The 21,642-nt window shown below is 37.7% G+C and overlaps 1 long non-coding RNA gene across 1 annotated transcript in view; it reads left to right on the top strand.

Annotated features, from left to right (window-relative positions):
- The first annotated feature begins 8,681 nt into the window (after nucleotides 1–8,681).
- Nucleotides 8,682–21,642, top strand: part of LOC114027072 — a 34,272-nt gene continuing 21,311 nt past the window's right edge. The window contains exon 1 of the long non-coding RNA XR_003567206.1: nucleotides 8,682–8,874. This is a non-coding gene — a long non-coding RNA (uncharacterized LOC114027072). The remainder of the gene's footprint in view (nucleotides 8,875–21,642) is intronic.

The raw sequence follows: 21,642 nt of genomic DNA, 5'->3' as shown, positions 1-21,642 counted from the left end.
ATCCTTTTTTCAATGGCTCTTTATTGAATATTATTTTATTGCATTGTGGCCAGTAAAGGATATGTTTAATATTGCTGCTTTCCTGCCTTTGTGAAGCTTTTAATGCTTTAATATGTTGTCAATTTTTCAAAAATGCCATAAACACCTGATAATATATATGCTCCTTAAAGTTCTCATTTAATTATTTCCAGAGATCTATCATATTTAACTTTTCAAAAATTTTATTCAAGTCTTAATTTCTTTCTTGTCTTTATGTTTGTTTAGAATTGTCCAACGCTGAAAGAGTTACATTTAGATCCCCAATTATTACAATTTTACTGTCTATTCCTACAACTCATTTATCTTTTTCTTTAAGTCTTTAAATGCTAAGCTCTTTGGGGCAAATATGTTAAGCACTGAAATTAATTGCCTGTGGTACTTTTAAGTAAAATGAGGATGTCTGTTTTTTGCTGTTGCTTTGGCTGTGATCAAAATTGTTACCAATGCTTTTTTGAGTTTATCTGAAGCATAACAGATTTTCCTCCAGTATCTAATTTTAACTGCATGATTATTTACATTTCAAGTGTGTTTTTTGTAAACAGCATAGTGCTAGTTTCCATTCTTCTGTACTCTTCCATTTTTTGGGTACATTTATCCCATTTATTTATTTACTTATATTTACTTATAACTTATTTATTTATAATATTTATTTATAGTTTTTTAGTTATTTATAGGTATGATGATTAATTATTTATTTCCATAGGTAAATAGAAAAAAAATTTATGTAGTAAGTTTCTATGATACAGTTCTAATATCGAAGATACATAAGAAATAAGGTCAAATTTACAAAACTATAATCTAGTTCCCAATAGAAAAATGATCAAAGAATATGGACACACCATTTTCAAAAGAATAAATCCAAGCTATTAACAATTATGTGCCCTAAATAACAAATAATTACAGAAATAAAAACTAAAGCAACCTTGAGGTCCCACCTCATACCCATTAGACCAGCAAAAATGACCAGAGAAGAAAATTTAAAGTATTAGAGAGGCTGCAGAAAAACAGGTGCACTAATAAACTCTTGGTAAAGATGTGAATTCATCTAGCCATCCTGAAAAGCAATTGGTAACTAACATCCCAAAAGTTACTCAACTGTACATACTCTTTGACCCAGATATTCCATTACTATGCCTATTCCAAAAGAGCTCAAAGAGAGAAGAAAAGGATCTAGATGTACAAAAATATTTAGAGTAGTTCTTTTTATAGTAGCCAACAGTTGGAAACCAAATACATGCTGTCCTAAACGGGAATGGACCAGGGATGGGGAATCTGCAGCCTTGAGGCCACATGTAGCCTATTAGCTCCTCAAATGTGTCCCTTTGACTGAATCCAAACTTCACAGAACAAATCCTTTTATTAAGGTCTGAACTTTAGACCCTAGTAAATGTACTGGAATATTATTGTGCAAAAAGAAATGATGAAATGGAGTTTCAGAGGAAAATATGAAGACCTCTAATTGAATGATACTGAGCAAAGTGAGCAGAACTAGAACAATTTATACAATGATAACAATATTACAGAAAAAAATTGAAAGATTTTAGAACTCTGATCAATGCAATAACAAACCAAGAGCCCAGAAGAATAAAAATGAAACATACCACTCACCTCCTTCAAGAGAGGTAATGAACTTAAAATACAGATCTAGATCTATATCTAATACCTATCTATCTATCTATCTATCTATCTATCTATCTATCTATCTATCTATCTATCTATCTATCTGTCTGTCTGTCTATCTATCTATCCATGTATCTATCTAGGCATGGCCATGGTGAGATTTTGTTTTTATAGATGCTGCATCTATGACAAGGGCTTTACAATAATCACCACCACCATCACCATCACCATCATCATCATCATCATCATCATCATTATTATCATCATCATTATTTTGCTCAACAGAAGACAATGGGAGAGACAGATTATAATGTGTACAAAAATAAATGATTATCCTTTTCATGAATACTTTTTCCTTTCTTTGTTCCTTGTCTCCTTTTTATAAAGAAGATGAGAATCATTGGGCAAGAGTGTGAACAGCACTGATTCTCTACATGATGTGATTAGCCTTTATTTCTATACACTTCTCTTTCCCTCACCCAACCATCCAGTATGAGTTTTCCCTTTTCTTTCCTTTAAATTCTTCTTCATGATTCCTCATGTAAACTTGTGGTTTATTTGTTTGCTCCTTCCTGATCCCTATTATTTTCCTGTTGAGTTGAATGTATTTTTACATCAATTTCTTTATATGTATGTGTACTCTACCACCTGGTCAGTTTATATGAAAATGATATTCACGTGATGCCTGCTTTTCCCATCTCTTCCTCTTTTATAAAGAATTCTATTTGTATGCACTAATTATGTATAATAATAATTTCACCCATCCTTCCTCCCATTTTCTTCCCCATTGTGTCCTTTCTCTCTTTCTTTATCTTATTTAAGATCATCAAAACATAACAGAACCACTCCCAGATTATCTGTATTATTTTACTTTCTCCATGACACTAATTTAACAATGTTTGGCTTTTAAAGGGACATTTTATTTCATGCTTTCCACTCCTTTAGGTGGTGGCTGCCAAATTTTGTATGATCCTAACTATGGTTCCTCATTACTTGAACTATTTCTTTTTGGTTGAAGTATTTTTTTTTTTGACTTGGATGCCAAGATTTCTGCTAGGTTGTTCCTGGATATGTTAATTTTTGAGTTTCTTTCAGGAGGTGACTAGTGGATTCTTTCTATTTTCACTTTTACTTCTTGTTTTAATATGTCTGGACAATATTCTTTCACGATTTGCTGAAATGTGTTATCCAGGCTCTTTTTCTGTTCTTGGCTTTCAGTTAACACATTGATTTTTAAATAATTTTTCACTGACTTGTTTTTAGTTAGTTGTTTTTATATGAAATGCCTTAAATTTCTTCTATTTTTCAATCCTTTGAATTTGCCTAAATATTTTTTGTCTTATGAAATCATTAGTTTCTGTTTGGTCCATTCTAATTTTCAGGGACTCTATTACTTGGCTTCTTGTGCTAAGCTGCTAATTCTCTTTCTAAGTCTTTCCTCTGTAGATCTAATTTTTCTCTTTTGTTCCTACAACACTTTTATTTCATCTATAATATCCTTAAATTTAAAAAATTGCTTCATTTCTTCTAGAAATTCTGAGAAATATTGTGGCTAATCTGAGTTTTTCTTTGAGGCTTTGTTTTCAGGCATTTTGGAGTTACTCTGTTCTTCTGGGTTTGTGTCTTGGCCACCCTGGCATCAAAATACCTCTTTATTAGCTTCTATTTGTATATTTTTCTAGCATTACTTCTTGGATTGGGAATTTATGTTAAGGCCAGGCTCTTGGCAGTTTGGGCAGGAATGGTGTGGCATTATATGGTATGGTCTATCTTTTCTGGGGTCCTGCTGCTTTATTCTCTGGGTTTTGTGTGCTGTGTTATTCAGGAAATACCGGGCCAACTCAGGCCAGGGAGCTGCAAATTTTAAATGTGTTTTATACAGTCAGATCAAAGGCACAGTGTGATGGCTGCCCTCCTGGGCTTTCCAGGTTCTAGACCCTTGTTTGGGTTTAGCTGCAGCTAGATCCGCAGTCTGCAGCTGCAGACTTAACTGTGAGTGGAGTTCTAGTAGTTAGTTGCTGGTTCCTGTCTGTCAGTTAGAAGGCTCTGCAGGTTCTGAGCCTGGGAGCTAAATTCACAAACCTGCTTTGAAGGCTGAGAAATAGTGCTCCCACTGCTGGCCTATGCCTCTTTTAAGTCTTTGGATAAGTCTGAGATCCTCTCTCTGGATCAGAGAGAAAGATTCATGATTCTGTTTTGTGTGGGGTCTGTGAGTCAAATTTGTGATCATGTTCTGGAAAAATGACTCACTATGGTTTCTTCTTAGATTTCCTGATAACTGCATGGTCTAGCCTTCATGGATCTTTGTTTGAGTAGTCATTGAACAGCTGGGCTGTACTGATTCCTTCTGCTTCATCACCTTGGCTGAGCACTCCTCATTAATGGCATTTTGCTGATTGGATCAAGCCTTGGAGCCTTTCAAAGTTTCCAAAATGAGATCCATAATCACTCAAGGTTTCAGCCTAACAATTTACACAGAAAAAGTCGAATGAATGAAAAATTCCAACTGTCAATTATCTGTTGTATGGATACACATAGAATTGTCCATTAGTATGTATATTCTTGATAGACATTGTACAAAGAGAAACTCAAGTCCGGAATTGAACTGGAGAATAAGTGTAGGATTTGAGAAATTATGCAGTGCTTTTAATGACTTCAAGTTTTTCCCTGAAAGAAAGGCTCATCTTTTTATTAATTGTGTTCTTCTAGTTCTGTATCGTGAGTCATGAAACACTACGTTCTCAAAACACATAAAATTAAGAGTCAACCAAAGAGTGGTGGAGAGGCAAATGATGAGCATGAGTAGGCTATGACACATAAATCAAGCATTGTGCAAGAGAATCAGCATACATTTTGTTATCAGAGAGATATATGACTGGAAATTTAGTGGGAAATGATAGTAATATGGAAAGAGCAAGGGATAATCTATGAACAGTCCTTGTAACTCTACTGGTATCCATGCAATTCCAAAAGAGAGGATTTACAGAAGGACATGGACAAGTGTTTCCTAGGATGAGAAGATTTACTTACATACTGTTTACTCTCATTCTTTGACTCATACTTTTCATCTCTACAATTATAGCTATTATAATGATGATACCATCAAATCTTCATTTGCTGTGCTTCTAGAACTCTCTTCTTTACACATTCTGTCCAAACATATGGGGGCCAGATCTTCCATTGTCACACCAATGATAGTTCTTCCTAACCAGTATCAAGAGAACATATTGATCCTCTTTAAATAGCAGGGGAATTTGCAGATATATATAACAGCTGTAGGCACTTACCTATGCTCCTCTTTCCTCCCTTCCACACCTCCTTTCTTGATACAGCTCTCTGCCTTTCAACTTGAAATCTCTTGAATCTAACTTTGCTGGATGTTGCATCCAGGTGCTTTCATTCTGCTTTCCTTTAAACAAAAATTCCCCAGATTGATCACTTCCTTCCACTCTTGAACTCTCTTTGGTGAGTCACTTCCTGGCTAAGGGGAAGAATAGAAGAGTGGAAAGAACACCAATTTAGTTGGAAGATTTGGACTGATAACTATTGGCAAATCAGTTAACCTGAGTCTCAGTTTAATCATCTGTAATACGGGCAATAATATTTGTACTACCTTCTTCTCAAGGTTGCTGTGAGAAAAGCATTGTGTAAATGATAATATGCTATAAAATATGAGTTATTATTGCTATTGTAACTCCTTTATTATTCTTTTCCACTGATGGAGTAGGAGAGAGATTAATGAACCCTGCATCTTCGTTTGGTCTCAAACATGAAGCTTCTGAAATTTCGTCATCCCTATAGAATTTTGGTTTCTGACACACAGAAAGAGACAAAGAGCAGTGGAATTGGGTGTTGGCATAGTTGAGAGGAGTTGTGGGGTGTGTGTATATGTAATGATGGAAGTTTTGGGCCAGTCCAAAGATCCAGGAAATGGTGGTAAATGGTGGAAAGGTAAGAACGGTGGCTAGAGAAATTTCTTTCCCTTCTTCACTTGCTCTTGAATGCTCCAGTGGAGATGAACATGCTGTGATGAACAAATGAAAGCAAATGAACTAGTTGTGGTCAGCTTCATCATGAAGCAGTCAGAGAGCAGAGTCAAAGTCAGGAGTTGTATTTTATCTCTTCCTACTTTCTTTGGGCAACACCAATTTATCGCCAAGGGGTGGATAGATTTATAGCTCTATCCAATTAGAACTTAGCACTTAGCACCCACTCTTGAAGCCTTCCTCCTTTTTTTTTTTTAAGCAATTGGGGTTAAGTGACTTGCCCAGGGTCACACACCTAGTAAGTGTTAAGTGTTTGGTCTGAGGCCGGATTTGAACTCAGGTCCTCCTGACTTGAGGGCCAGTGCTCTTTCCACTGCGCCACCTAGCTGCCCCTCTTTTTTTTTTTTTAAGGGACTTTGTTTCAGTGGTGAAATGACCTTGGCATAAAGGAACAAGCTCTACAGAGAAGCAAACAAACATGCTTGAATTCTGCATACAGGTATTTTTACATACAAAGCATTTATTAGCAAAATAACAGTACTCAATAACTAGTGCCAATGTATCAAAAAACCAATAACATATCTGCAAAGTGGTTGCCAGACTGCAGCTTTCATAAACCCTTGACTCTGCCTAGACTTAGTCTCATATGATCCCAGGTCTAGGAATTATCCAGTAAAAGAGCTAGAGAGACTCCCAACCAAGTGTTCCAGGAAAATGTGAAGATAGAGATTGCTCTCAGCTGTGTAAATCTGGATAGGCTTCATGGAGGAATAATAAAAAGTATTAGTTCACATTTAGATATCACTTGGAAATTTCTAAAATGTTTTTCTCACAACAACCCATTGAATTAGGGAGTAAAAATATTATTAGCTACCCTTCACATGTAGCAAGCATGTTGTGGCCTTACTCTCCCAGAGTACGGCCTTAATGTCTCCTCCTCCTTGGTTGTAGAGGTGCCCTAAGGATTAAGGGGTATATCTAATGTCATATCTAATATCTTCTGTATTTCCTCATTGATAGGTACTATTGAAAGATAGTGCCTCAGTTCCATTCAACCATTTAACTTGAAATTAAAACAGTAAGAAAAATAAAAACATCCCCCCTCCCAATGCTTTGTGGATGTCACTCTCTCCAATTCATCCTACTCTCTCCTATTACTGATTCAGTCTATGAAGATAGGGGCCTCAGATTTAACACAGTTTCTACATAGCACTGAACCTGTTCAGCTTATATGCAAACATGGCATTGCTGCTGACTAAATCTAAGGATCAGCTAGCTTTGGGTTGGGTCCTTAAGGTCACTTGCTTTTTGGCCATCAGTGCTGGGTAGGCTCCAAAACATGGCATAGAATTAGTCTCCTAGAGTCTATTTTTCCTGAGATGTAAAAATTCCTAGGCTAAAACTTCCAGACTGACCTCATATACCTAAAACTGAAAAGAACAAATAGCAAAGCAAAAGAACCATGGCCACATATCAACCTCAGAGAGAAGAAGGAACAATTACAGAATAAGTAGGCAGGCTCCAAAGTCTAATGCATTTCCATGACATGTCCTAACAATTCTTCTAGGAATAAGATCTCCAGCCTTTTTGATATGGAGAAACAGAGCCACTCTGTGAATATACCAGTCTATGTTACACATAGATTAGGAAAATGAAACTTAGGGGAATAAAGTTACTTGCCAAAGATCTTAGTGGCAGAGCTGAAACTCTGCTATTGCAGTCCCAAGAGTTTTTTTCTCAGTTAAACAGGGATGGTTCCTCTGACCAGCACTGATGATGCAGCATGAGCTAGACCTATTTTAAAGCAGTGTCTGTGGAACCACCTACCTTCCCACTCTTCCATCATTTCATGAGACCTTACTTCCCCCAGGAATGTCTATTAGTCATGGAGCTTGCTATGGCAGTCCCATCCTATGATGATTCTCCAAAATAATCTGCTTCGGTAATCTCACCCCAACATAGAATTATAAACTCCTTAAAGGGCAGAAGTTGTGTTGTTTTTCATCTTTGCAATGCTCACAGCTTGCACGGAGCTGTAGCACTTTGTAGTCCATCTGAGAAATTTGTTGCTGCTACTGAATCATTGAATGACTGTCCATAGGGTCCCTTCGTTGTAATACATGCGACTTGAATCGTTGCAAAATAAATATCTACATTTTGTGAAGAAGAGACTTTTCTAACATTAAGAAAGCATTTAAAAGAGAACTGTTAGACAGTATCACTCATTGAACATTGTACATAGTAACAGCAATATTGTAATGACAATCAACTGTAAAAGACTTAGCTATTTTGATCAATGCGATGATCCATGACAGTTCCAAAGGACTCATAATAAAAAATGCTATCCAACTCCAGAGAGAGAGAGAGAACTGATGGACTCTGAATGCAGATTGAAACATATTTTCTTTCATTTTCTTGCTTTTAAAAATTCTTTTGCAACATGGCTAATGTGGAAATATATTCTACATGACATCAAATGTATAATGGGTTATCATATTTCTTGCCTTCTCAATGGGTGGGGGAAGGGTGGGAAGGAGCAAATTTGGAACTGAAAAAAATATACACACATACACACACATACAGTAGAGTGAATCAAAAAAAGAAAGTATCACTCATTGTGACTACTCTTGTGTATGCTGGACTCTATGGCTTCCTATCTTGCCTATGCCTAGTCCCAGCTCTTGATCTAGTTGGTTCAGTGCCATCCTTATGGGAGATGACAAAACATTCAGTGGTGGTCCCTTTGCCTACCACATTTTATGCTGGTAAAATCTGGTAAAAAAAAAAAAAACATCATGGATAGTTTTAAAGGGGAGGAGACAGCATAAAAGCTCATCAATTAGTCTATGCAGCAGAAGAATAGATGCAATGGGGATGGAAGAGTCAAATGACCAGCCAGCTAGCCACAGCACTTGCTCATATGCCCAAGTTTCAGGTCTCTTCAGACAGCCCTGGCAGTGATATTACTTAACTTCTCTTTCTTTAACTTGTTATATTTGGATGCTACCCTTCAGCACTGCAGGCTGATCACTCCAAATTCATGGAATCACAGGACCTCAGAGCAAAAAGGGACCTCAGAGACTTCCTAGTCCAATCTACACCTGAGCAAAAATCTGCTTTCCAATCTACCCAGCAAGGACTATCCAACCTTGACTTGAAGACCTAAAGTGAGAGGGAACCTGCTCCCTGTGGGCGCAGTGCCTTCCACCTTTGGACAATTCTCTAATTGGTAGGTATTTCTTCTTTTATATCAAGACCACATTTATCTCATTGCAACTTCTTACCCCTGTTCCTGATTCTGCCTTCGGAGGCCAAGAAGAACAAGTCCATTCCTTCTTCCACATGACAGCCCTTCAAATATTTAATGAGTCATCATGTGTTCCCCATTTTCTCTTCTCCAAGATTAATATCCCTAATTCCTTCGACCAGTCCTCATGTGACATGCTCAGGGTCTTTCATTATCTTGGTTGCCCTCCTCTGGATGCTCCTCAGTGTCCAGATTCATGGTATCTTGGGTCTTTGGGTCCAAGTCTTTTAGCAGTTATTTTAGTCTGTGGCCTTTCTTCTTCCACCCAGAAGAAAGATGAAGGGTGGCATTGTGGGAAAAGTACTGAATCTGGACCCTGGGCATGAAATTACTCACCTTCCCTGAGCTTCCATCTAAAGACTAAGGACTCTTCCCTCCCTAAGTCATGAAATCATAGATTTAGATTTGGAAGGGATCTTAGAGATCAAGTCAGCTCTCATTTTACAGATGAAGAAACTGAGGCCCAGAGAGGTGAGGTAGCAAACTCTGTAACCAGTAAATTCTCTCTTCCCCTTCAAGATAGTGAAACACTTCCTTTTACTTTTGTACTAAACACTGCTCTTTAAGTTTGTCTTCCCTCTGATATTTTTCTCTAGATTATAAACCCCAAGCAGGGAGAGACCCTATCATTTTGAATCTGGCCTCAAACATTTACCAACTTTGTGACCCTGGCAAGTCTCTTAACCCTGTTTGCCTCAGTTTCTCATCTGTAAAATGAGTAGGCTAAGGAAATGGCAAAACACTCCAGTATCTTTGCCAAGAAAACCCCAAATGGGGTCTTGAAGAATTGGACACAACTGAAAAATGACTTAAGTGACAACATTTTAAATTATGAGCAAATCATCATGATGTATGATCAGAGGATCATGGTACTGCAGCATCCAACTGTGGAGATGCAGTACACACATATGGAGGTGACTGTTATGATAAAATTAAGTTTACAATGTGAATCTGATAATCATAATGATATTCAAAATCACTATGGTGCTGCATGGTGAACAGGCCTAATAAGACTTTGTAATCAGAGGACCTAGTTTCAAATTCTGGCTCTACTTCTTATAATCTGTGTGACCTTGGGGAAGTAATTTTATTTCTCTGGGTACCGGTGTCCTTTTGTAAAGTGAGATGGTGAATTAGGTGAGATTTTAGCTCTAAATCTTATGAGTCTTTCTTACTTGTTAATTTTTGGCTTAAAATTTCCTTTAAAGGGAGACAAAGTCATTCCAATGACAGCTATTATTTTCATTCCACAATTAGAGATTATTGAAATTGCCACTAAGCTAGGAGGGTTAATACAATGCAAGAGGAATTTTAAAATGTAAATAATGACACCAGATACTTAAGTACTTCATTAGGAAAAACCCACTAGAAAATGGGAGGATCCTAAGCACCTCAATAGAGGCAAGGGTATGCTGCTGAACTAGGAGGCAGGGATTAAGGAATGAATTAAGGAAGAAGCAGAAAGGGGACGCTTTAGGCATCAATGATGGGCTTCCTAAACCTCAGTTTTACCTTAGGCCGTCTTTATTTGTGACTGGACAAAGGTGTTTTATGTCCAAAGGTACTTTTCTCAAAGGCCCTCAAGGGCCCTTAGGCCCTTCCCAACCCTATCCTGTTTCTCTTTGGGATAAGCAATGAATTCCTAAGTAGAGCTGATCAGCAACTCAGGACCAGTGTTGGCTTTTCAGAGGAGTACTTAACATTGTGAGCCTTGGCATGGCACATTTACATGCTTCCTCTGTTTTGATGAGCAGCTGGTTTAAAGAAATATCTTCATTGTCATCTTTGGATAGCTGGCTGGGTTTGTAAGGTTCATCTTTGATGCCTTTGGTCTGGCATTTCTGTACCCTGAGGCAACTTCTTTGCCTTCCATTAGATCTTTGAAACATTATTTCTTGAAACAATTTTTTAAAATTTATTTTTTATTGATGTAATACTTCCTATAGCGGGTGGAAGAATGGCCTGGATTCATCCAGCCTGCTGGGATTTGTTTTTTGTTTTTGTTTTTTTGCTATTCTCTTGAGGCTGCTATTGCTTCTATTCATCCCAGAGCTGCTAGGGAAAGCACAAACTCTCTCTTTTCTGTGCCTCCTCCCCACTTTTAAAAAAATATTTACTTGCTTCAGGAGATTAGGAAAAAAAACAACTCCAAATCCTAGAGCTCTAAGATGGTCCAAGTCATTTTTCTTCCCTCTAGAGGAGCCATTACATTCATAAGTTTTGTTTCGACATCAACTTTATTTTGAAATATATCCCTCTTCACTCTTTAACAGAGAGTCATCCTTCTTAACACCAATCTTAAAAAAGAAAGAGAAAAAAAGCAGTTCATCAAAGCTAATCATCATATCAGTCATGTCTGATTGCATATGCAACATTTCTACAGTCTGATAAACTCATTTCCACCACAATACAAATAATAACAATAATAAATTATGTCTGATTGCAACTCTTAGCCTTATATGTTCCCGATAGTTACCCTCGTAGCATAATCCTCTTTTTGAACAATATATGGTCATCTGTTCATAAATGACAAAGAGCATTGGACCAGATGAAAGTGTCTGATCATTTTGGCTTAGAGTTTGGTGGTGCAGTCAATACAGCACCAGGCCTGGAGTCAGGAAGACCTGAGTTCTTACTAGTGGTGTGACCCTGGGAGAGTCACCCAACCCTGTTTGCCTTAGTTTTCTCATCTATAAAATGAACTGGAGAAGGAAATGGCGAACCCCTCTAGTATCTTTGCCAAGAAAACTCCAAATGTGGTCATGAAGAGTGGGGCATGACTGAAACTATTCAACAACAACCAAAAATTAGATGAATCAGGAAATGGCAAACTACTCTAGTGTCTTTGCCAAGAAAGCTCCAAATGGGATCACGAAGGATCAGACATGACTGAAATCACTCAACAACAACAACAGCAACAACTAAACAACAACATAATTTGGATGCCTGTAGGATTTCTGGAGTTATTGTGTTCCCAAAACAAGGGTATGGTTTGTGAGCCTCATGCTATACTAGACATACATTTCCTTTTAGGGCAGGGTTTCTAGACTGGCAGGCTAAAAGAAGGCTGACTGTATATCTAGATTTCAGAAAAATTTGACAAATCATCATGGAAGATAGCACAGGGCAAAATATATTGACTCTGGAAATAGAGGAGCCGACTTCAAATACCCCCTCTGACATTTACTGCATACGTGTTGTTGGGTAAGTCACTTAACACCTGTGAGTTTCGTTTTTCTCATCTGTAAAAATGAGGGTGTCGGACCAAATGGCTTCCAAGGTCCATTCTAGCTCTGCATATATGACCTTCTAGTCCTAAGTGTCTCATGGAATCCATATGAGCAAGTTGGATAGAGTTAGGCAGCTTTGGAACTTAATGAATGACTAGATCTACAGAGTAGTCATGAATAACTTGAAATCACCTTGGCTGAAATCTAATGTCCCTTAAGAAGAAGGCCTCTAGCCAGAGATGGCTCTAATGGAGTGTCCCAGGAATTTGTGTTTGATCCTGTGCTCATTACATTTTTTATCAATGACTTAGATGAAGACATAGATGGAATGCTATGCAGATGACGTAAAACTGGAAAAGGTAGTCAATATGATGGATGACAGAGCCAGATTCCAAAATAATCTCAACAGTCTAGAGTTTTGGACTGAATCTAAGAAGGAATTTCAGAGATAATTATGAAGTCTTATGGTTGACTTTAAAAAAAATCAGCTTCAGAAAGGCAAGATAGGGGTGGGGAGGCATGGTGAGATGACAGTTCCTTCAAAAAGAGCTGGAGATTTTAGTGGACTCACAATTCAATATAAATTGCCAAGGTAACATGGTGGCCAAAAAGGCTGATGTTTGCATTAAAAGAGTCAAAACTTCCAAAACATAGGAAGCCTGGGTCCTCTTGTACTATTTATTGTCTATTGACTATTGTATTATAAGTCATAGGTGCTACGTTTTGGGAAGGTCACTGACAAGCCAGAGAGCATCCAGAGGACGGTGACCAGGATAGCGAAGAGCTATTTCAATAATAGTAGCAGTGGAAGGAACTGGAGAAGAAAAGGTTTTTGGAGGGGAGGCCATAGCATATATCAAGTATTAAAAGGCCATCATGCAGAAGAGGGATTAGTATTTTCCTACTTGGTCCCAAAAGGCAGAGGCAGGAGCACAGGCAGAAGTTTGCATAGTCAGTCGATAGGCCAATAAGCATTTATTAAGTGACTACTATGCTTACTATTAAGTGCTTACCATGTGGCAGGCACTTTGGTAAACACTGAGAAGTCAGATTTAGCTTGATGAAAGGCAAAACCTCCTAACAACTGGAGCTATCTGAAAGTGGTGCTAATGAAGATTTACAATGAGCCATTCAGAGGCCCTAGAAGTCTTCAGGCAAAGGCTGGAAGACTATTTGTTGGGGGTGTTAGGAAATGAATTGTTCTTCAGATACGAGTTGCACTAGATGGCCAGTGAGGTCCCTTCCAAATCTGTAATTCGGTCATAATGACTTACATCTATACAACACTTTTTTTACAACACTACAATGATATAGGGAGTTCATTTTACAGGAAAAGGAACTGAGGCTCCCAGAAATTAGATTACTTCACTGTATTTAGGATTTTTAACTAACACACACTGTAGAGCTCATCTACTCTTTTCCAATCATTTTAGACAGGAGGAAAATGAGGCCCAAGGAGACAAAGTTAACTTGCCCAGGGTACACTGTTAGTAAGTGTTATAGCTGGAACTATTATTGAGGAAGAATTATGATCTCTACTAGGGATATTTTCATCCAAACTAGCAAAAATTCCTGAAATGAAAGGAATTAATTATTACTAATAGGTAGAACTTCAGGCTTCAGTAACCTGGTGGGAGATCATCGGAGTGTGAAACTTACTCTTTCCATTGGATATCTTATATATTTTGCACAAGATACATTCAAGACTCTGAATGATCAGGGAACTTATTATATAATGAGGTTCTGGGACTACTTCTGCTGACTCAAATCTTGAAATTAATTAAAAAAATTAAAAACAATAATTTTGCTCATATGCCATTCAACTTGATAACTTTTCCCAAAATGACCTGAAGAGTTTAAGTCAACCTCTGATACAAAGATTATCAACTTTTTTGGACTGGGGACATATCATTGGTGTTTTGTGAATTTCCTATCCTCCTTGATCCTATTTTCTTACCTCTGTCAGCATTTTGTATGGTTTGAATGATTCCTTTCGAAATCAAAATGAATAATAATTAATTTTGCTTTGAGCATTTTGTGAGACCCCCAAAGAAAATAGCATAGGGGCAGCTAGGTGGTGCAGTAGATAGAAGACTAGCCCTGGAGTCAGGAGGACCCGAGTTCAAATCCAACCTCAGGCACATAATACTTCCTAGCTGTGTGACTCTGGGCAAGTCACTTAACCTCCATTGCCTCACTAAAAAAAAATAGCATATATGGGTAAAAAAAAAAAAGAGTAAAACCAGAACAGGTAATGACTTATCTAATGAATGAGGAAAGCTGCTCTGCTACTCAGATGGTCTGAAAACAGAGCCCTAGGAAAGGTTTAAGCTAAAACCCCATCTTAGATAAGGTATGTAAGTATGTGACTCAATTTACCTACAATTTACCTACTAATAACCTGTAGTGAAAGGCCCTATTTTCTTTTTTTGACATAATGAAATTATGATAGGAAATGATTTTACTCTTTCAGCAAGCACAGTTAGTTCTATTCTCTCTTAAATTTGTTTATTCACAACATTGATAGATTTTTGTTAAAGAGAAATAAAGATTATTCTCATTCCAAAATCCACTGGCAACTAAGGCTTACTGGCTGTGTCAACACACATAAAGTGAAGGGGAGAATGGAGACCACTTTCTGAATAAATTTGCCAAGAAAAATTCTTGCTTCATCTGTCCTCAAACTTTTGTTCACTCTTATGTGGAGTCATCAAGTTTATTAGGTGTAAAAAGGGCCAGCAGGCAATTCAATAAACATTTATAAGTGCTTTCTGAGTGTAAGGGATTGACTTGGGCTTTAAGAAAAGATTTGCCTCGCTTAAATCCAATTCACTCCCAAATCAAGACCTCATCCTCGTGATGTCCTTGGTCCTCTTCCAGAACAAAGGACCAACAACAACAAGAAGAAAAGATATATTAAAAGTTAGATACTTTTCCTGCTTTTAATTCATTTGGAGAAAATGACTCTCCCTTGGACTCTGATGCCTGACATTTCTTTAACAGCAGAGATATGATTTACAATGTAAATTGTTCAGGGTAAAGAAGCTGAGGCAAGAAGTCATACCAAGAGAAGGGGAAGAAGGGAAAAACAGTCCAGAAAGGGGATAGACAATAGACACGCTAAAGGCAAAATGTCTTTGCTACAGTTTTGTAACAGGCTGCTCATGGGTCAGAATGAAGCAGAGAGTTATCTTAATTTTCTGTTACAGTGCAAGTGCAACCCTAGTATTGTGAGTTAGAGACGGAAAACCAGTTGTCTTTATGGAAACAAGAAAAAAAGAAAAATGTAGCATTCTTACAGAAGTCTGCTTAATATCCAGGAAACTCTCACCACATGCATTCTAAGAAAGTGGTTCTTCATATAGTTTGCAAAAGCTCTCCCTAAAGCCTTCAGAACCTTTGAACCTTAAGTTTACTGTATGTTGACTCTTAAACCTGACTGACAGATTAAATAACTCAATCATTTAGTAAATGAAAGAGGAAGATCAGATTTCCAAAGACCTTCTAATCTCTGTCTGTCTCTCTGTCTCTGTCTCTGTCTCTCTCTGTCTCTGTCTCTCTCTCTGTCTCTGTCTTTCTCTCTCTGTCTCTGTCTCTGTCTCTGTCTTTCTCTGTCTCTCTCTCTCTGTCTCTCTCTGTCTCTCTGTCTCTGTCTCTATCTCTGTCTCTGTCTCTCTCTCTCTCTCAGACTAATACTGTTCTGGGAATCTGGGAACTCCCCAGGGAGGAAATACTCTTCACCAAAGTAGATATGCAACTCTTTCACAACTTATAGGTGTAGAAAGTTACCAGGGCCATCGAGAGGTTCAGTGACCTCAGGATCACACAGAGACAGAAACTTACATTCAGGTTCTGCGTTGGACACACGATGGCTATCTCACCATGAGCTAGTTGGTTAACATCTCAGTGCCCCACACCACCCTGGTCAGATGATTGATACAGAGAAATTTTATATCTAGCATCTCCTGGAAAGAATATCTAGAGTGGAATTCCCAACAATGATGAGATCACAAGCTCAGTCTATATCTCTCTATTCTTAACATATTTCAACATGATTTTTCTACCTCTTCCTCTTAAAAGTATACACTATCATAAGTAGAAAGGACACTAAGCAGTCCAGAAAGGGCGGGGATAGCAGAACAGGTTAGGCTACGCCACCAGTCCAGAGAATGAAAGTTGATCTTAGAATCCAGTTAGGTTAGACTGGGGGATATGGACAAGTTTCAAAACCTACGCAGACGAGTTGATGAGTCCACATTCAGAGGTCCAGAATGAGCAGGGAACACAAGCAGAGTGTCTTTTGGGAAATATAGGCCCTCTCTGATATAGCTATAAAATTCAAGACTAAAAATTAACAGCAACAAAAAGCAAAACTCTGGACCAGCCATTATATCAGTAAGAAGCAATTGGCTTTTGTGATAAATTATCTACCAAGACAGTCACACACTGTCTGATCAGGAACTTTAGAGTTTGGCAAACAGGAGTTCAGACAGGTGGAAGGGTAGGAGAAGAAATAGAGTCCAAGCCTGAAAGCATGGGTCATGGTCAGTTTTCAGGATTTAAGCAGAATATGAAGAAATAGACAAGAAACAAAACATCATCCAGATCCAGGAAGGCCAAGTGGAGATCCTTAAGAGTACAAAGAAATACATGATTTTTGATCCCAGGACAGGTTTAAATTTTTAACTAAGCATTTTTATTGATATCTTTTGTTTTTATATTACCTGGATTAAATATATCCTTCCCCTTCTCTTACCCAGTAAATCATCCTTTGTAACAAATGTTTTTTAAAAGCAGTTAAAAAATGCTCTAAATCACTGTTGATTAGAGATACGCAAATTAAAATAACTCCGAGGCACTACCTCACACCTATCAGAGTGGCTAATGTGACAAAAAAATAAAAGTTGGATGTTGGAGGGGATGTGGGAAAACTGGGACACTAATGCATTGTTGGTGAACTTGTGAACTGATCCAACCATTCTGGGGAGCAATTTGAAACTATGCCCAAAGGGCTATAAAACTGTGCATACCCTTTGATCCAGCAATACCACTGCTAGGTCTTTATCCCAAAGACATCCAAATAAAGGGAAAAGGACCTATTTGTACAAAAATATATTTATGGCAGCTCTTTTTGTGGTGGATGTTATAAGACAAGACAAGCAAGATGATTTCAGAAAAACCTGGAAAGATTTAAATGAACTGATGCATAGTGAAGTGAACAGAACCAGAACAGTAACAGCAATATTGTTTGATGAAGAACTGGGAATGACTTAGTTATTCTCAGCAATACAATGATTCAAGACAATCTCAAAGGACTAATGATGAAGCATACTATCCACCTCCTGAGAAAGAATTGATATTAATTAAACACAGACTGAAGCATGCTATTTTCACTTTCTTTCTTCATTTTTTTAATTTATCTGAGTCATCTTGTGCAAAATGACTAATATGGAAATGTTTTACATAATTGTAAATGTATAATCTATATCTGATTGCTTACCATCTAAGGGAAGGGAGAGAAAAAAGAGGGAAGGATAGAATCTGGAACTCAATACTTTAAATGAAAATGTTTAAAACATTAGAGAAAAAAAATAAAAAAGCAGTTCAATCAAGTCTGACCCTATGTTCAATGTTAATGTTCCACACCAATAGTCCCCTACCTCTGCAATTCAGGAGAGTGGTGCATTTTTTTTTCACTTGCATTTCAGTCCATTACAACAACAAGGTATTCAGTTTCATTTTTTTTTTGTTCTTTCCATTAACATTATTGTAGTCATCATGTATACTGTTTTCCTGGGTCTGCTTATTTCAGTCTACATCAGTTCCCATAAGTCTTCCTACACTTTTCTTAATTTTTAATATTCTTCTTTTCTTACATCTTACCCTTGTTTTTCTTGGCAGCATATAGGGGGTAGGCAGGTGGAGACTAATCCCTAAAGTGAGAGTGAGGATTGTTCAATTGCTGATAATTACAGCAGAGGCTAGATCCTCTGGAGAGCACTCAGTTCTAACAACAGCAGTCTGAGCATCTGTTGACACCGAGCATCTGTGACAATTCCTCCTTAAAAGTTGGGCTAATCATGGTGTCAAATTCATATCAACTTATGCTATTCACTCTTGGTGTTGTTTCATGCTCTGAATGTAGAATGGGGCACCCTGAAGAGATAAGCAAGAACCCATGGTGCTCAGCCAGTAGAGGTGGCATTACTCCTGGACAGTGAGAAACACAGTCATTTTTGATATCATAGGCATAAAGTATATTTTCTGAATGTGACCATGACCTTGTGGTGCTGATCTGTGCATGATTCCAGGCAGAAAAATGTGGAAGAAATCTGACTTATTAGGAGGCTGGAAATTGCTCTGGATATATAGCAATGTAGCTACACATACACATTAATATACACATATCCATTTTGGGGATTTGCTGATGGAAAAAACATCATTGGTTCAAGGGGTCAACCACCAAATTTGACTCTGATAGAGGGGTACTTTCCCCAGGGTCTGTGAACTTTTATAAAAAAATTTTGATAACTGTATTTCAATAAAATTGGTTCCCTTTGTAATCCTATGTATTTCATTTTGTGCATTCAAAACCATTATTCTGAGGAGGGCTCCATAGATTTCAACTAGACTGTTCATGGGTTCTGTGACACAGAAAAGGTTCAAAATCCCTGCTTTGATGCCTCATTGTGGTGTGGAGGGGACTCTGGGTTCCTGAAAGTCATATCAGTAGAGAGTGAGTTTTGGCAGGTTCTACCACACTGGACATGGTTCTAGTAACAAACTGTCTCTTTTCCAAGTATTAACCTAGATCAAGCTCAGTGGGATGACCATCAGGTGATGATTTTAGCCAGGGATGGGGAACCGGCAACCTAAGGCCACATGTGGCCCTCTAAGTCCTCCAGTGTGGCCCTTTGACTGAATCCAAATGTCACAGAACAAATCCCCTTAATAAAATCCCCTTAATAAAAGGACTTGTTCTGTGACGTTTGGATTCAGTCAAAGTGCCGCACTTGAGGACCCAGAGGGCCACATGTAGCCCTGAGGTTGCAGGTGCCCCACCCCTGACTTTGGCTATAACAATTAATGAAGCAAAGAAAAGTACAAAATGAGTTTGAAATTGTGTTGAAAGAGTGTTCTACTAAATCAAACACTTTTTATATTGAACAATAAGTATAGAGGGATATTGTATTCTCTGTACCTTCCCAGCAACTGTGCGACTATAAGGGTGTGGTCTGCTATAGAATATTGTTTGCAAAGGCTTACCTATTTCCCTCTCATACTTTCATCAGAGTTGTCCTAAATTCACATGTAGGCAATTCTCACAAAGTTTTTCTCCATAAAAATTTGATTAGCAGGGAAAGTATGTTGTTGTTCAATTGCTTTCAGTCATGACTTCATTTATGACCTCATTTGGGATTTTCTTGGCAAAGATGGTAGAGTAATTTGCCATTTCCTTCTCCAGCTCATTTTACAGATGAGGAAACTGAGGTAAACAGGGTTAAGTAACTTGCTCAGGGTCATTCAACTAGTAACTGTCTGAAGCTGGATTTAAATTCAGGAAGATGTGTCTTCCTGACTTCAGGCTGATACTGTATCAACTACATCACAGGGAAAGTATATGCATTGGTAGTTACTGGGATGGCCTTTTTCTTTAGCAACAAGGGCTATACATGTTTTTGTATGACCTCAAATATCCCTCAAAGCTCACAAAATCATGTCCCCTCCGGTGGAGTAGGATGTTACATATTCCAAATAAGCAATGATTTTGGAGATAAGGCTTAAGTATATGTGAGTAGAAATTGAGGTGGAGCAGTCATGCTGCAAGAGTGGAATAGAGATGCAAAGAGCACACAGTGTGTGAACTCCATTGGAATTTGCATAATGTCATAAAACCTAGAGAGATACTTCTGATACCCAATGGAAGATTGTTTAAAAATTATTGATGTTTTTGCTTTTATATCTCCAAAATTTATCTAAACATACCTCTTCCACCCTGAGAGACATTCCATATAACAAGAACATTAAAAAAAAAAGGATGAAGAGAAAGAAATCAGCAAAACTGATTCATATGTTGAAACAATTTGAAAATAAATACAGTGTTCTATACCTGTGGACCTTACTTCTGTGCAAAAGGGGGAGGAGGTATGAAGATTTCTTCTCATTTATCTTCCTTGTGTCTCTGCCTGCTCTTTATAATACTACAACTTTCACTTTTAATAGTTTTGTGGTGGCTGTTCTTTACATTTACATTGTTGTAATCATTGTGTATATTGTTTTCTTGTTCTGCTTACTTTACTTTGTATCAGTTCATGTAAATCTTCCCAAATTTCTCTATTAATCATATTAATATTTTTTTGCATTGCATTCATCATTACATTCGATAAATGGGCATCTACTTTGTTTTCAATTCTTTGTTACTACAAACAATGCTGCTGTAAATATGGGGATTTTCTTCTTATTGGTGACCTCCACAGTGGAAGATTTATAGAAGGAAGTGGACAAGAGTAATGTAAGATAAGAAAATGTAGACAGGATGTGATTTGTACCTCTGGAGTGCCCACAACCATGAGATCATAGATCCATTGAACAAGAGACCTATATAGTTGGAAGGAGCATTCAAAGTTATCTAGTGCAACCAAGCCTGACCCTATATTCAATGTTTTTTTTTCCCCTTACATATGAGGAAACTGTGGATGGTTTATGACAAAGGCTTGTAGGGACTCCTACAAGCTTCATTTCAATGTATTCTGAGGTAACTCTCCTCTTCTCCTTCCCCTTACCTACCCCCAAAGTCATTAAGTATGGTCACAGATAAATGGCAAAGTAGGTGAAGCTTTCTTTCCTGTTAGGTACAGGCATACCTCCTTTTATCCTGCTTTGCTTTATTGTGCTTCACAGATATTGCATTTTTCTGTCAAATTGAAGGTTTGTGACAACCCTGAGTTGAGCAAGTCTATTGGTGCCATTTTTTCAACAGCACGTCCTCATATTACATCTCAGTGTCACATTTTGGTAATTCTCACAATATTTCAAACTTTTTCATTATTAATATATCTGTTATGGTGTTTTGTGATCAGTGATCTTTGATGTTGCTATTGTAATTGTCTTGGGGCTGACATGAATTGGGCCTGGATAAGGTGGTAAACTTGATAAATGTTGGGTGTGTTCTGACTGCTCCACCTAACCTGCTATTCCTTCATCTCTCTCCATCTCCTTGGGCCTCTCTATTCCCTGAGACAAAACAAGATTGAAATTAGGGCTAATTAATAGCCTTACAATGGTCTCTAAGTGTTCAAGTGAAAGGAAGAATTAATGATGAGGCAAATTTCATTGTTGTCTTATTTTGAGAAATTGCCACAGCCACTCCAGCCTTCATTAACTACTACACTAATCAGACAGCAGCCAACAGTATGGAGGCAAGACCCTCCACCATCAAAAAAAAAATTATACCTTGTTG

Source organism: Vombatus ursinus, unplaced genomic scaffold, assembly GCF_900497805.2.
Source record: "Vombatus ursinus unplaced genomic scaffold, bare-nosed wombat genome assembly UNPS02014852.1, whole genome shotgun sequence".
Taxonomy (NCBI): Eukaryota; Metazoa; Chordata; class Mammalia; order Diprotodontia; family Vombatidae; genus Vombatus; species Vombatus ursinus.
This window is presented reverse-complemented; position numbering and strand designations above follow the sequence as displayed.